The sequence below is a fragment of the Alexandromys fortis genome, unplaced genomic scaffold, assembly GCF_014885135.2.
Source record: "Alexandromys fortis isolate MF-2015 unplaced genomic scaffold, M_Fortis_MF-2015_v1.1 scaffold_147, whole genome shotgun sequence".
In the NCBI taxonomy this organism is placed as follows: Eukaryota; Metazoa; Chordata; class Mammalia; order Rodentia; family Cricetidae; genus Alexandromys; species Alexandromys fortis.
The window spans coordinates 981377-995556 of record NW_026068029.1 but is presented as its reverse complement, the minus strand read 5'-3'; the positions used below and the strand labels follow the sequence as shown (position 1 = coordinate 995556).

The 14180-nt window shown below is 38.2% G+C and overlaps 1 protein-coding gene across 2 annotated transcripts in view; it reads left to right on the top strand.

Moving 5' to 3' along the window:
- Positions 1 to 14180, top strand: part of Map3k15 (mitogen-activated protein kinase kinase kinase 15) — a 124857-nt gene that overhangs the window by 52774 nt on the left and 57903 nt on the right. The gene's annotated exons all lie outside the window — the stretch shown is intronic.

Below are 14180 nucleotides of genomic sequence, written 5' to 3'. Positions count from 1 at the left end.
TGTTCTGTAGATACTAGGGTGTTTCTGTTGAATAAGCAGGAAACTCAGAAGTTCAAGGTCTTCCTTGGCCATATAGTAAACTCAAGGGCAGTCTGGAATACATGAGATCTGCTGAAAGAGGCGTAAGGGAGAAGGAGAGAGAAAGACTTTTTATGTACTATAAAGTTACAGTCTATATTCTCCCCTAGAATCAGCCTCTGAAAAAAAATAGGGTACACATAATTTATTTGGGTGGTGATCATTTCCTCCCTTCTATTCCCCTTCCCAGTTTACCCAGGAGATCTTAACTATTTTCCTTTCCTGGGGCTCTCCATGTGTATCCCTCTAAGGGTCCTCCTTTTTACCTAGCTTCTCTGGGGTTGTGGTTCATAGCCTGGTTATCCTTTGCTTTACATCCAATATCCACTTATGAGTACATACCATGTTTGTCTTTCTGGGGAAAACACTTTTTAAAACAATTTATTTTATTTGTGTAATGCTTAGTATAACTAAAATAAGAGGACATAAAAAACTTGATTTTTTAGAATTCTTCTGGGCAGTGTACATGGTAAATCCTTGTCAGACTAATTGCTATGAACTTAGTTTTCAAGAATATTCTTAGTATCGAAATGTCAGTATTACTAAGGCTATAATACATGTAAAGTGATAGATTAATGTTGTTCAGCTAACTGATAGCTTTTCATGGTGAGAATTACAGGAGATTACAGTACCAATGAACAGTAACGTTCAATATCTAGCTTAGCTTGTCCTGTATATAATAATGGCTAAATTATCAAATGTGGAGATGGTAGCTGGTATCTTACATTTTTAGATAACTTTTAACATAACTGTTATAACATGAAAAGTAAAAACAATTGCCTATCTGTATTCTCCTTTTTCTAATGTATTTTTTTTTTATTTTTGAGAATTTCATTGGATTGGGGACTTAGCTCAGTGGTAGAATGCTTGCCTAGCAAGCTCAAGGCCCTGGATTTGGTCCTCAGCTTCAGAAAAAAAAAAAAAAGAAAAGCATTTGTTACATGGCTATTGATTGTATTTACATCATTGCATCATTTCCACACCTCCATCTCCCTTTTCCCCTTCCAATCCTTCCTATCTGCTCCCACTGTCTCTCAAGTGAACATTTTTTTATTTGCTATGATGTAATATTTCTCTGTTCAAAAGTGGTTTTAATCTGGGTGAATTGTCACACACCTGTTGTCCCAACTACTAAAATGCTGAGGCAAGTGGATCTTTTGAGCCCAGGAGCTTGAGACTGCCTGAGCAACATAGGAAAGCCCCATCTCAAAAACATGTTTTGTTTGAATGCCTGATAAGTGAGTACCCAGAAAGCTTTTAGCAGTGCATCTCTGGATTATGCACATACACGTGGAGCATCTTCTGAGAGCAACATGGGAGAATCACTATGAGAAAACTACCCCATGACCCCTCCTTTATGAACAGATGGAGACTGTTGGCTCTGTCATTGATCCAAATGAAACATTAAATCCAAATGCTAACCATCAAATGACCTTCTAGAATGAGAAATTTTTACAAAATATTTTGATTATTATCTAGAATTTCATACATGTGTAAAATGCATCTTGATCATATCCATCCCCAACTCCTCCCTGAAACTTCCCCCAGGCTGCTCCTAAATATACCTCCCTCCAAAATTTATATCATCTTTTTGTAAAAGAAGTCACACTGAGTCCAGTTTGTGTTGTTTATATGTTCATAGGTGTGGGGTCATCCATTTGGGTGTGGGCTACCTACTAATGACTACCCACCTCAGAGAAAAGTGATTCTTCTTACTCCAGCAGCTGTCATCTGCCAATAACCCCTCAGCTAGGGCTAGAGCATCTGGAACCCACTGCCCCCAGCACATACCATGTTAAAATCTTCACCTGGCTTGATATTCTGCAGGCCTTATGCTGGTAACCACAGTTGCTGTGTTTTCATGTGTGCAATAGCCATGTCATGCCCAGAGGACATTTTGCAGCACTTCTTCCCATCTTCTAGCTCTTCAGTTCTTTTCACCCGCTTCTTCTGAGTTGTTCCCTTAACATTGGGTGAGGATTGCTGTAGCCAGCCCATCTATGGCAGAGTAATCACAATGACTTATTCTCAAAGACTTAAGATAGTTATAAGTTGTCTGCATTAACCTCTACCCTCTGAAATAAGCATGTCTGATCAAGATTGAGAGTATCACCAATCTGTATGTTAAATGTAAATATTTGAAGATAGTGTGACAATGTGCTATTTAGTAAAACATCAGCTGAAAACTGAGAATTTAGAGGGAAAGAAAGGGATGTAGGTGGAGGGTCATGGGAGTGAATGTAATCAATTCATTGTATGCATGTACAAATATATGAAACTTAAATTTTGTATTTTAAAATTAATTTTATATGCATGGATGTTTTGCCTGTGTGTATGTATATGTACTATATGCATGCCTGATACCTATGTTAGCCAAAAGAGAGCATTGGATCCCCTGAAACTGGAGTTATGGGTAGTTGTGAGTCTGCATGTGGGGACTAAGAATTAAAGCCAGATTTTCTGAAAGATCAGGAAGTGCTTTTTACCGCTGAGCTATCTCTCAAGCCCCAGAACTTAAAATTTTAAGTTACTTCTCACCTATTCTTACCAAAGAATTAAATTAAGCCTCATGTAGGGACTCAATACAATGTATACCACATCTTTCTTTAGTAACAAACTATTTTTGTGCTTTTAAGAGGAGTCGCCTAGCAAATCAGATGACAGTTGAGAGTTCCTATACCTAAACATAGTAAGGGCAATGTAAAGCAAGCCAACAGCCAATATCAAACTAAATGGAGAGAAATCCACAGTGATCCCACTGAAATCAGTAATAAGACAAGGTTGTCCACTCTCTCCATATCTATTCAGTATAGTTCTTGAGGTCCTAGCTAGAGCAATAAGACACCAAAAGGAGATCAAGGGGATACATATTGGAAAATAAGTCAAACTCTCACTGTTTGCTGATGATATGATAGTTTACATAAGCGACCCCAAAAATTCTACCAAGGAACTTCTACAACTCATAAACACTTTCAGTAATGTAGCAGGATACAAGATTAACTCAAAAAATCAGTAGCCCTCCTGTACACAGATGATAAAAGGGCTGGGGAAGAAATCAGAGAAACATCACCCTTCACAATAACCACAAATAGTATAAAATATCTTGGAGTAAATCTAACCAAACAAGTGGAAGACTTCTATGACAAAAACTTTAAATCTTTGAAGAAAGAAATTGAAGAAGACACCAGAAAGTGGAATGATCTCACATGCTCTTGGGTAGGTAAAGTTAACATAGTAAAAATTATCTTACCAGAAGCAGAAAGTGGAATGATCTCACATGCTCTTGGGTAGGTAAAGTTAACATAGTAAAAATTATCTTACCAGAAGCAATCTACAGATTCAATGCAATGCCCATAAAAATCCCAGCAAAATTCTCCATAGATCTTGAAAGAATGGTACTCAACTTCATATGGAAAAGCAAAAAACCCAGGATAGCCAAAACAATCCTGTACAATAAAAGAACCTCTGGAGACATCACAATCCCTGACTTCAAATTCTGTTACAGAGCTACAGTACTGAAAATAGCCTGGTATTGGCTAGCATAAAAACAGACAGGAAGACCATTGGAACTGAATCAAAGACCCGAATACCAATCCTCACACTTACAAAAACTTGATTTTTGACAAAGAAGCAAAAGATCTAAAATGGAAAAAAGAAAACCATATCCAATGAATGGTGCTGGTATAACTGGATGTCAACATGTAGAAGAATGAAGATAGATCCATATCTATCACCATGCACAAAACTCAATTCCAAATGGATCCAAGACCTCAACATAAAGCCAGCCAGCCACACTGAACCTCATAGAAGAGAAAGTGGGAAGTACACTTGAACACATTGGCACAGGAGACCACTTCCTAAATATAACCCCAGTAGCACAGACACTGAGAGAAACAATTAATAAGTGGGACCTCATAAAACTGAAAAGCTTCTGTAAAGCAAAGGACATGGTCAATAAGACAAAATGACAGCCTACAGAATGGGAAAAGATTTTCACCAACTCCACATCAGACAGAGGGCTGATCTCCAAAATATACAAAGAACTCAAGAAATTGGTCATCAAAAGAACAAATAATCTAATAAAAAATGGAATACAGACCTAAACAGAGAGCTCTAAACAGAGGATCTGAAATGGCTGAAAGACACTTCAGAGAAATGCAAATCAAAACAGATCTGAGATTCCATCTTACACCTGTAAGAATAGCCAAGATCAAAAACACTGACAACTTATGCTGGGATAAAGGGAACACTCCTGCATTTCTGGTGGGAGCACAAGCTGGTATAGCCCCTTTGGATATCAGTATGGTGATTCCTCAGAAAATTAGGAAACAACCTTCCTCAGGACCCAGCAATACCCCTTTTGGGTATGTATCCAAAGGATGCTCAGTCGTGCCACAAGGACATGTGCTCAACTATGTTCATAGCGGCATTGTCATAGCCAGAACCTGTAAACAACCTAAATGCCCCTTGATCGAAGAATGGGTAAGGAAAATGTGGTACATTTACACAATGGAGTACTACACAGCAGAAAAAATAATGACAGCTTGACATTTGCAGGCAAATGGATGGAGCTAGAAAACATTATTTTGAGTGAGGTAACCCAGACACAGAAAGACAATTATCACATATACTCACTCATAAGTGGTTTTTAGACACACAGCAAAGAAAACCAGCCTACAAATCACAATCCCAGATAACCTAGACAACAATGAGGACCCAAGAGAGACATACATAGATCTAATATACTTGGGAAGTAGGAAAAGACGAGAGCTCCTGTGTAAATTGGGAGCATGGGGACGATGGGAGAGGGCTGAAGGGGAGGGGAGAGGAAGGGAGGGGAGCAGAGAAAAATGTAGAGAAAAAAAATCGGTAAGAAAAAGTTGAGAGTTCCTGTAAGTCCGTCTCTTATGGGACTAGTAACTGGATAGCCAGAATGCACATAAAATGAGTTCAGAAACATGGAAGATCCAGCTGCCCATATGTCAACTTTCTTGTATTTGTGAAGATGTGAGGAAGGCCAAATGGTTGGTTCTTCCCTAGACAAGAGCAAGCTTCTCCTTAGGTGTTTAGGCAAACGCATCTTGGAAGGAGCTAAACTTTGAAAAACCATATGGAATAAAACGTAAAGTTTGAACAAAAACTTCTGAGTTGCTCTGGATATGTCCTTTTGGTTAGGCAGAGCTTTAGAAAAACTTTTCAGAAGAGAACTAAACATAGCTCCAGTGGTCTGGTTCCTTCTCTAGCTCACTGCACTTTAGCTGGTCTTTAGTGTGAGGAGCAGCAGGCTGTTGATACTGTGGGTGCTTACATCTGGAGTTCGTCTGGGAATACTTTTTTTTTTGTCATCACTTTAGACTGACTGGGATCATCCTTAAGAATCTAGTTCAAGCATCCCTTTCTGAGAGAGGCTGGTACTAAATGTAAAAGGGACACATCTCTGTGTTTATTTGTGTAATATCTGTCATCTCTCCCACTAGACTCTGAATTTGAGATGGTGGACTATGCCATGGTATATACTAGGCCACTGTATATACCCAGTGCTTAAGATCACTGTGCAACCTATATGCAAGCATTCAATAAATATTTGTTGAATGGAGTAAATTAACTAATGTCTAAGTGATTGGCTACAGTGTAGATTTGGAAGTGATCCGTATGTAATGAACGCTATATGTATAGATAGTTATTTTCAGGGTTTGGCAGCAAAAACCAAGTTTTTTCATGTCTTCTTTATTTACATGTGAGTGTATACATAAAATATTTCAGTGATATTCAGTATATATAGAAAATAGAGGAAGGAAAGGGAGTGGGAAATATGTAGCGCAATAAAAACAATAAAAAAGAAAATATCAAAAAAATAATTACTGGTAATACCACCACCCATATTATATTACTTTCGTGGCTGTGATAAAACACCATGACCAAAAGTGACTTATAGAAGAGTTTATTTTCATTTACAGTTCCAGAGAGAGAGTCCATGGAACTAAGTGACAGGCTCTACCTCCTATAGGTTCCATAGCCTCCCCAAATAGTACCAAAAGGAGATCAGGTATTCAGAGCCTATGGGGGCCATTTTCACCCAAACCTCCACTAATAGTATCCATTGAATTAGGACCCAAAGCAGAGGATGTGGAAGAGTAGAGATTTACATAGATTAGACCAGGGTCAGTGGTGATAGAAGTCTTCCTAGTCAGGGACCCCAGGTATTTTCCAAATTTCTCTATTTGATAGAGACTCAGGAGAGATAGCCTCCTCAGAGAGTTTATCTTCCTGACCATGGAAACAATCTGCCTTCTTAGTATTGTTGACTTATGTATTCACCAGAGTAAGGTTACTGCTATAATAAACAGCCTACAAAGTTAATACCTTACAATTATGAGAATTTCTCTTCCCTTATGCAACAGAGTTGTATAATTAAACCATAGTTTATTTTTAATTTATTCTTCTCTCATATATTATATCCCAACCACAGTTTCCCCTCCTTCCTCTCTTCTAAGTCCTTCCCAGGGATATCAACTAAATGGCATATCAAATTATAATAAAAGTAGGCATATAACTACAGTTAATTTTAGAGCATTTGCAGCATTCCCTCTGAATAAATATATCCATTACCAATCACTTCCCTTCCTTGTTTCCTCCAGTTTTCCTCCCTATTCACTATTAATCTATTCTGACAACCCATTAGTAGTTACTTCCAACTCCCTCACCTCACTAGCTAACCAATATTCTTCTTTTTTTGTCCCTGTCTATGGTCCCTGCTCTGGCAATTCCCTATAAATAGAGTGAGAAAATACACATTGTTTTGTGTGTGGCTTTTGCCATGTGGCATAATATTTAAAACCTTCATTTATGTTGGAGAATGCCAGTACTTCATTTTTGTGGCTGAGCATGCTACAGACCATATTTAACTTATCATTTCATCTGTTGGTGGATATTTGGGTTTGTTTCTACTTTTCAGTCATTGTATGGAGACTTCTATGAGCCTGGTGAGGGGTTACTGTTCGTTATTCCTTCCTTCATGTGTTCTTTCATCCAAATAAACTGCAAGGAAAATTGGAAAATCGAGTCTGGGTGACCAGGAAGGAAAGGAAATAGGCTGTAGTGAGCCTGCAAAAATTTGTAAGTAAGAAGTGAAGCCTTTAACTGGATCCTTTGTGAAGATTTCTAGTAACATGTCACAGGACAGGATCAAGGCAAGAATATGCTTCAGATCCTGCCACCTTTGCGCAAGTGGAAGGAAGAGTCTGCAAAATGTTGAGTTCTGTCGCACAGCCTTCTAGTCAGTGCAGAGCCATCGCATATTCCTTCGAATCCCCCTGGAGGCTGGGCAAACTTGGCAGGATGGGAGCACGGCAAGAGTTTCTGCCTGTGATGCAACTTGGACCTACTTGGAGAGTAGGAAACAACTATTTTGGTTTTCATTTCTTTGGCTCTGGGCATTGTTCATGTGACAACATAGGTTGTTTCTAGTCGTTCCCTTCTTCTGTAAGTATGAGGCATCTGGCCAGGGGAGGGCACCTGCTTTCCTATGGCAGGTGTGTATCTGTCAGAGCCCAATCAGGAAACAGAAACTACCTCATGTACTTAAAATGGAGGAAACAGAACATGGGAAATTGGTTGCATATACAATGAAAGAGTTGATGGATCAGAAAACCAGGAGGCAGCCTAGAAATTAGCAGCTATAGGAAGCTGCGCCACTCTTTCCCTGGAGAGGTCTAGAATAGAGGGTGACATTAGCAGAAGCCAGATACAGGAGTAACCTGGAGTAGTGATCCTGAGGCAGCCTCCTGGGAGCTGTCTATGGAAGAGGACCAGCTGCGGTCCCCAAACCAAGAAAGGACAAACAAAGTTGCTTGATCTTTTCTTCATCCCCATCTTCCAGTTACCTACCTAGATGGCCTTCCAGTGGCAATAGCCAGATACATGGTCATAAAAGCCTGAAGAGTTACCCTGAACAAAGCAGAATGGTGAAGGCTAGGAGAGTATCTGAAAGAAAACAGACCCATCAGTGACCCCATAAAACACTTTCAGATACACCAATTGTTTTCTGTATGCTCTTAACACAACTCTATTGTGGCATAGTTTATATACAATAAAATGTAAAATTAGAAGTAAATTGATGAGTGTGGCCAACAAAATAATACTCATCAGATTATCAGTGCTGAGAGCTACAATGATTTAATCCACAAAAGTTACCTTTTTTTTTTTACTGCTTCCTAGTCACTTTCCACTCCCATCCAGCCTCAATTTGCATAGTTTTGATTGATCTAGTTCCCCACCACCTCCTTTTTTGGGTAGTGTCAGAATTTGTATATACCCATTCAGTGATTTTTAAATTTTTTCCCTATGGTTCTTAGACTTGGGCTCTAGAGATTTCATTACTCTTCTTTCTCTGCTTTATTCCTCAATTACTTCTCTCCCCTCTTTCCTCTTTCTCTCCCTTTCTCCACCCCACCATGTACAATATTTATAGGAGCAATGTATTGTTAATAATTGATTTCAAAATTTTTGTTTGGAGTAGATTTTTGTTTATTTGTTTTGCTTTTTTCCAACACAGGGTTTCTCTGTGTAACAGTTTTGGCTGTCCTGGAACTCTCTTTGTAAACCAGACTGGCCTCTAACTCACAGAGGTCTGCCTGCCTCTGCTTTCCAAGTGTGGAGTAGATTTTTTTGTGTGTGACAGAGTCTCACACTGTTTCTCAGGCTAGCCTGGACCTCATCGAATTCCTCTTGTCTTAGTGTCCCAAATGCTTAGATCATACACGTAGGTGCCCACATCTCTCCCAAGTTCTTTTACTTTCAGTAAAGTCATCCCTAGGGCAGTCCAGTTGGTTATGTTGTATCTCAATTATTGGATCCCATTTTTCTACTTCTCTGCACATCTTAGAATTTTACTGTACTCCACATATCTTTTCTCAAATACCTGAGTCGAAGTATGGCTTAATTTTGTTTGTTACTATGAGTATTGGAAGCCTTGCCTAGACCTGATGATTAGCATTTATGGCTTTTTAATAGTTCTAGAGAATACTAGGTTGACAATGGATTGCATTTTTAATTTGATTCACTTCACCTGTGATTAGACCAACCCCCAACCCTCTGCTACCTTTTCTGTCTTATCAATATTTTGTACAAAAAGAGCCAGAGACTGCCATTTCTGATATCTTTGGACTCAGTTTTTGCAGGGCCTGGAATCCAAGTGCTGTGATTAATGCATGTGATAGCTTTTGGTTTCTGAGTTTATCATTCATATCTAGACTAAATTCAGGGAGTGGAGATAGAACAACAGAATTGTTAGGGTGGGTAATTTTATTTTGCTTAGGGATAATTCTAAGTTGGATTCTCTATCATCTTAATACTGTTTTTTTTTTTTTTTTAAAAAAAAAAAGCTCATTTACTCCTTGTCTTTACTGTCAAAGGCTCTTTCTTTCAGTGGTCTACTTAGACCAGGCAAGCAAGTGTGGAAATTGTCATCCTTCTGTAATTGACTTCATCATGACTTCCCACCATAGGAAGGACTGTTCACATGCTCATATGTCCTAAAAGTCTTTTATTTTGTTTTCAGCACCTGCAAGACAATGTTCTAGAAAGGAGAAGATCTCACTCATTAGAAAGTGATATGGAGGAATGTCAGAAAGCAGTCAGGGGTCATGCCATTGAAATACATGGAGAGGAAAGCTATAGGTAGAGAGACTAGCACAGGTAGCAGCAAGAAGGCTTGCACAGCTGGAGCAGATGCATAGATGATGGGGAGTATAGGTGGGAAGAGATGAGATTAGAGAAAAAACTAACTACAATATCTTGGAAAGTATTGGAGGCCATTTTTAGAAAATGATACCTTTTCTAAACTAAGTGTCCCTGAAGACTTAGTTGTATTGTTTAAAGCAGAGTCTCATTGTGTAGTCAGACCTCAAATTTACAATAGTCCTCCTGCCTTAGCCTCTAGAGTGCTGGGATGCAGTAATACACCAACTTGCTCCAGGAGAGGTTAGATTGGACCTGCTACCTGACTTAAAATTGTTGCAGGATCAATGGCTTCTGAGTTAAGAGTACATTGTAGAGAAGTAAGGGAGAAGGGGGAGGGGGAATGACTGTGGCTTGGGCCATGGTGCTAACTGTGGAAGTCATGAGGAGTGGATTTTTCAGATATGGTTTGAAATAAAAACCAGTGGCATCTGTTTGATGAATAGAACAGTATTCGGGGACATAAAGCATGACTAATGTTATTTTTTAGCCTAATAATTGAACAAGATGGGGAAGGCTGCAAAAAGACCATTATGATAGTGTGATCAAATAATTTTAGATGTATTGAATTTGAGAGATTAGACATGCAAAGGGTATGCTCAGGTGGAGATATAAATCTAGAGTTTGGGGGGTAATCTGAGCCAGAAGTCGAAATTTGATGGTTGTCAGAATATAGATGGTTTGAAAACTCGGGTTATAACTAGATTGTACTATGAGGAGATTTAATGTATTTGATACAGAGGAGAAGGGCCAAATGTTTGCGTTTGGACATCTCCATTGTTAAGATGATAGATATAAGTAGTAACCAAGCTCCAGTAAGAGGATAATCAGGTGGCTGCAGTGTCCTGCTACTCAAATGAATGAAAAAGGAGCCACAGTTGTCATGGACACACACAGGTCAAATGCATGTGTGTATCAAATGATCAGACAGCTCAAGGGCTGAGAACTGTTACATAGATTTAGCAATAGTGCAGACATACTGAGTCCGAATGTGCAGGATAAAAAGCATGGATGTCCAAGTCTCATATCTGGAGAGTCACATTTAACTGATCTGGTGTGCACAGTGGATTCCAGGACTTTCAAAGACCCCTAGGTATGTCTAATAAGTTTAAGACCACTATCATCTTTATTTTTTTTTTGTCGTTGTGATATGTCCTTAGTGTCAGAAACTGACGTTGCTGACTGATTAAACACAGAAGTTTTTATCTGTAGGGCTTGTTTCTGAATACTTGGGATCTGAAAATGATAAGCAGATCTGAAAGCTGATTAGTAACCAGTAAAGGGATAAGCTGTTTAGTGCCTGTCTTAAATTGGCTTTTACGCTGAAAATCTCTTGGCTTTCATTTTTTCAGGTGTTTGATTTGATTTGTGTTTATTCAAAAGACATTTTGTTTTAACAAGGGTAAGTTCAAGTTAATAATAATTTTAAAAACTCAAAATGAAATTTTAGTATAACTAATTCAGAAAAAAAGTAGCCCAACTTGAAAGCATTTAGGTGAGTTAAGCACATTCCTTGAAAAATCCTGAATATTTCATCCCTCAAAAGTTGTCTAGTAACAGGTATAGAAATTTAATAATTTTTCACATTCTTACCATAGATGTTAGGAATTATCTAGATGCCTTAGTAAATTTGAGTTGGTTTGGTATCTGTTAAAGAATTGAAGAATATCATGGTAGGCTATAGAAAAAGAAGTCTGATTTGCAGCCTGGTTAAATGAAATACTCTATGACAAAGAGAGTGGGAATGCAAATGCATTAAAAACAAGACCAAGGTAGAAGATAGAAAAAGAGAGTAGAAAAACATGCTTAATTTTTACAGGTTTCCAAAAGGATGCCAAATGTCTCCACTAGCCCTTCTCAATCTGAGTTACATCCCAACAAGAGAAATAAAGCCTAATGCCCCATGGCATCCAGTGAATGACATGAATAATTCTTTCCTGAGTATGCAGTGGGGCTAGTCATGTGCCATCTTTGGAAGAATTTAGAAACTAGTCATACAAATGATATGATAATGCTCTCTAGGGTTTAATTTTATTGTGGAACCCCAGTTGAGAAAGCCTATTTAGGTACTACTCTGTCTTCTTAGATGATGAAGTAAATTTTTGAGGTATGTCTTTAGGAAAGAAAACATTTTTAAAAACCTGCTATAAAAGTACCAAAATTTAAGAAGATTAGTTTCTTTGTTGATTTTACTAGAATAAAGCTGAGTGTAGTAGATACAATCTCAGAATTTTGGAGGCTGAAGCAGGAGGACTGCCATGAGGTTTAGGCCAGCCTGGACTACATACTGGGTTTCAGTTCATCTTGGGCTGAGTGACATGTCCCAACAAAATATTTAAAGGATTCACTAGACTAGTTATTAACAAAGCATAAAGACTACCATTTTATACAAATCCTCACGAGAGTTTTCTAAAGAGTTTAATGTGTATCCTTCCAGGCTTCTGTCTGTCTGCATGAACATCTGTGTTAGTAGTGTTTATTTCAAAGAACAGGGTCGTGCTTTTCATTAGCATTTTTCCATACAACATTATAGATATTCTATATTATTATGTATTTATTCCTTTCTAAGGGCTGCATTGTATTACATAGCTTGGTTGTTATACATTTTTATCTGTTCATTCTGTCAACAGACATTTACAACCATCTCCAATTGTTCACTATTACAAGCAATGCTGTAACAAAAGTACTTTTCAAAACTTGTTGGGAAAATTGTATATTATAAATTCTAGAAGTTGAATTGTAACCAGGCAGTGGTGGCGCACGCCTTTAATCCCAGCACTTGGGAGGCAGAGACAGGCGGATCTCTGTGAGTTCGAGGCCAGCATGGTCTACAGCTAGTTCCAGGACAAGCTCCAAAGCTACAGAGAAATCCTGTCTCCAAGAATCCCCCCTCCCCTGAAAAAGAAGTTGAATTGTTAAAGTCGGGATGCTTGCCTATCTTAATTTTTATGTAAAATTTCAAAAATTGGAGAATACTGTAATTGTAGGCAAGGATCTTCATAGACAAAGAGCAATAGGAAATAGAGAAATCAGAGAGTCTGGTATGGTGGATGGTGGCACATGTTTATATGAGCACTAGGAAGGCAGAGGCAGAATCACTGTGAGTTTGAGTCATCAGCCTCATCTACACAGTAAATTCTGGAAACAACCACACCTACAAAGTGAGATCGTGTCTAAAAAAGATGGAGGAAATAGAAATGCCAAAGTATTTATTACTAAGATTATCTCATGTGGTTATAGGGCCTGAGAAGCCCCATCATAGGCTGCCTTCAAGCCGCAGACTCAGGAAAACCAGTGGTAGAATTCAGTGAGTCCAAAGGCATGAGAATTAGGAGTGCCACTGTACATGATCCCTGAAGTCTGAAAACCTAGAACCAGGAACTTCAGTGTCTAAGGGCTGGAGAAGATAATTTGACAGCTCAAAGGGAGGGAAGGAGAAAGATAGATTGAGATTCGCCTTTTTGGTCTACTTGGACCGCAGTGTGTTAGTGGTGCTAACTAGCATTGGTGCTAGTGGGTCTTGAATCTATTGACTCAAATGCCAGTCTCTCCCACACACCAAAAAATGATATTTTTACCAAGTCTCTGGGAAACCATTAGCAAAGTCAAGTTGATATGTAAAACTAACCATCATTATAATTAATCTCCATGTACCCTTTATTCACTTGAATAGATAAATTTGCAAAAGCAAAATTTTATTTTACCTTAACCCTCACTTTCTTCTACTCAAAGATCAGATTTTATTATGAATCAAAGATATTCCATTTCCTCAACAGATATATCAAGGTTAAGGGTGCTTTTATGAAATAATTATAGATATGGTATCATAGCTAAAATTAATTACAGTTCCTTAATATCAGTGTTCATAATTTCACAGTTTTACTTTTTAAGATTTATTTTCATTTTATGTTTATGAGTGCTTTGCTTGCTTGTATATGTGTACACCATAATTCATGCAGAGGCAAGAAGAGGGTGTTAAATCCCCCGGAATTAGGGTAATAGGCGGTTGTGAGCTACCTGACATGGGGTACTGAGAACAAAATCTGGATCCTCTGCAAGAGCAGTAAGTGCCCGTAACCACCAAGCCATTTCTCTAATGTCTTATTTTTTTTTTACAGTGGATTTGTCTGATTATGAATCTAGACATCATTTATATATTGCATTTGATTGACAATGGATCTTAAGTCTCTTTTTAATACTGTTTTTTCCTCTTTTCTTCTGGTACATTAAGAATAAAATCAAGAAAGGAATTGACTATACTTTGATATGAGATTTTTCTGGCACAATTCTTAAGTAGTTGATACATTTGAAAAGGGAAAAAGAAATCTTAGAGTACTTGTCCTTTGAGCAGAACAAATGAATAT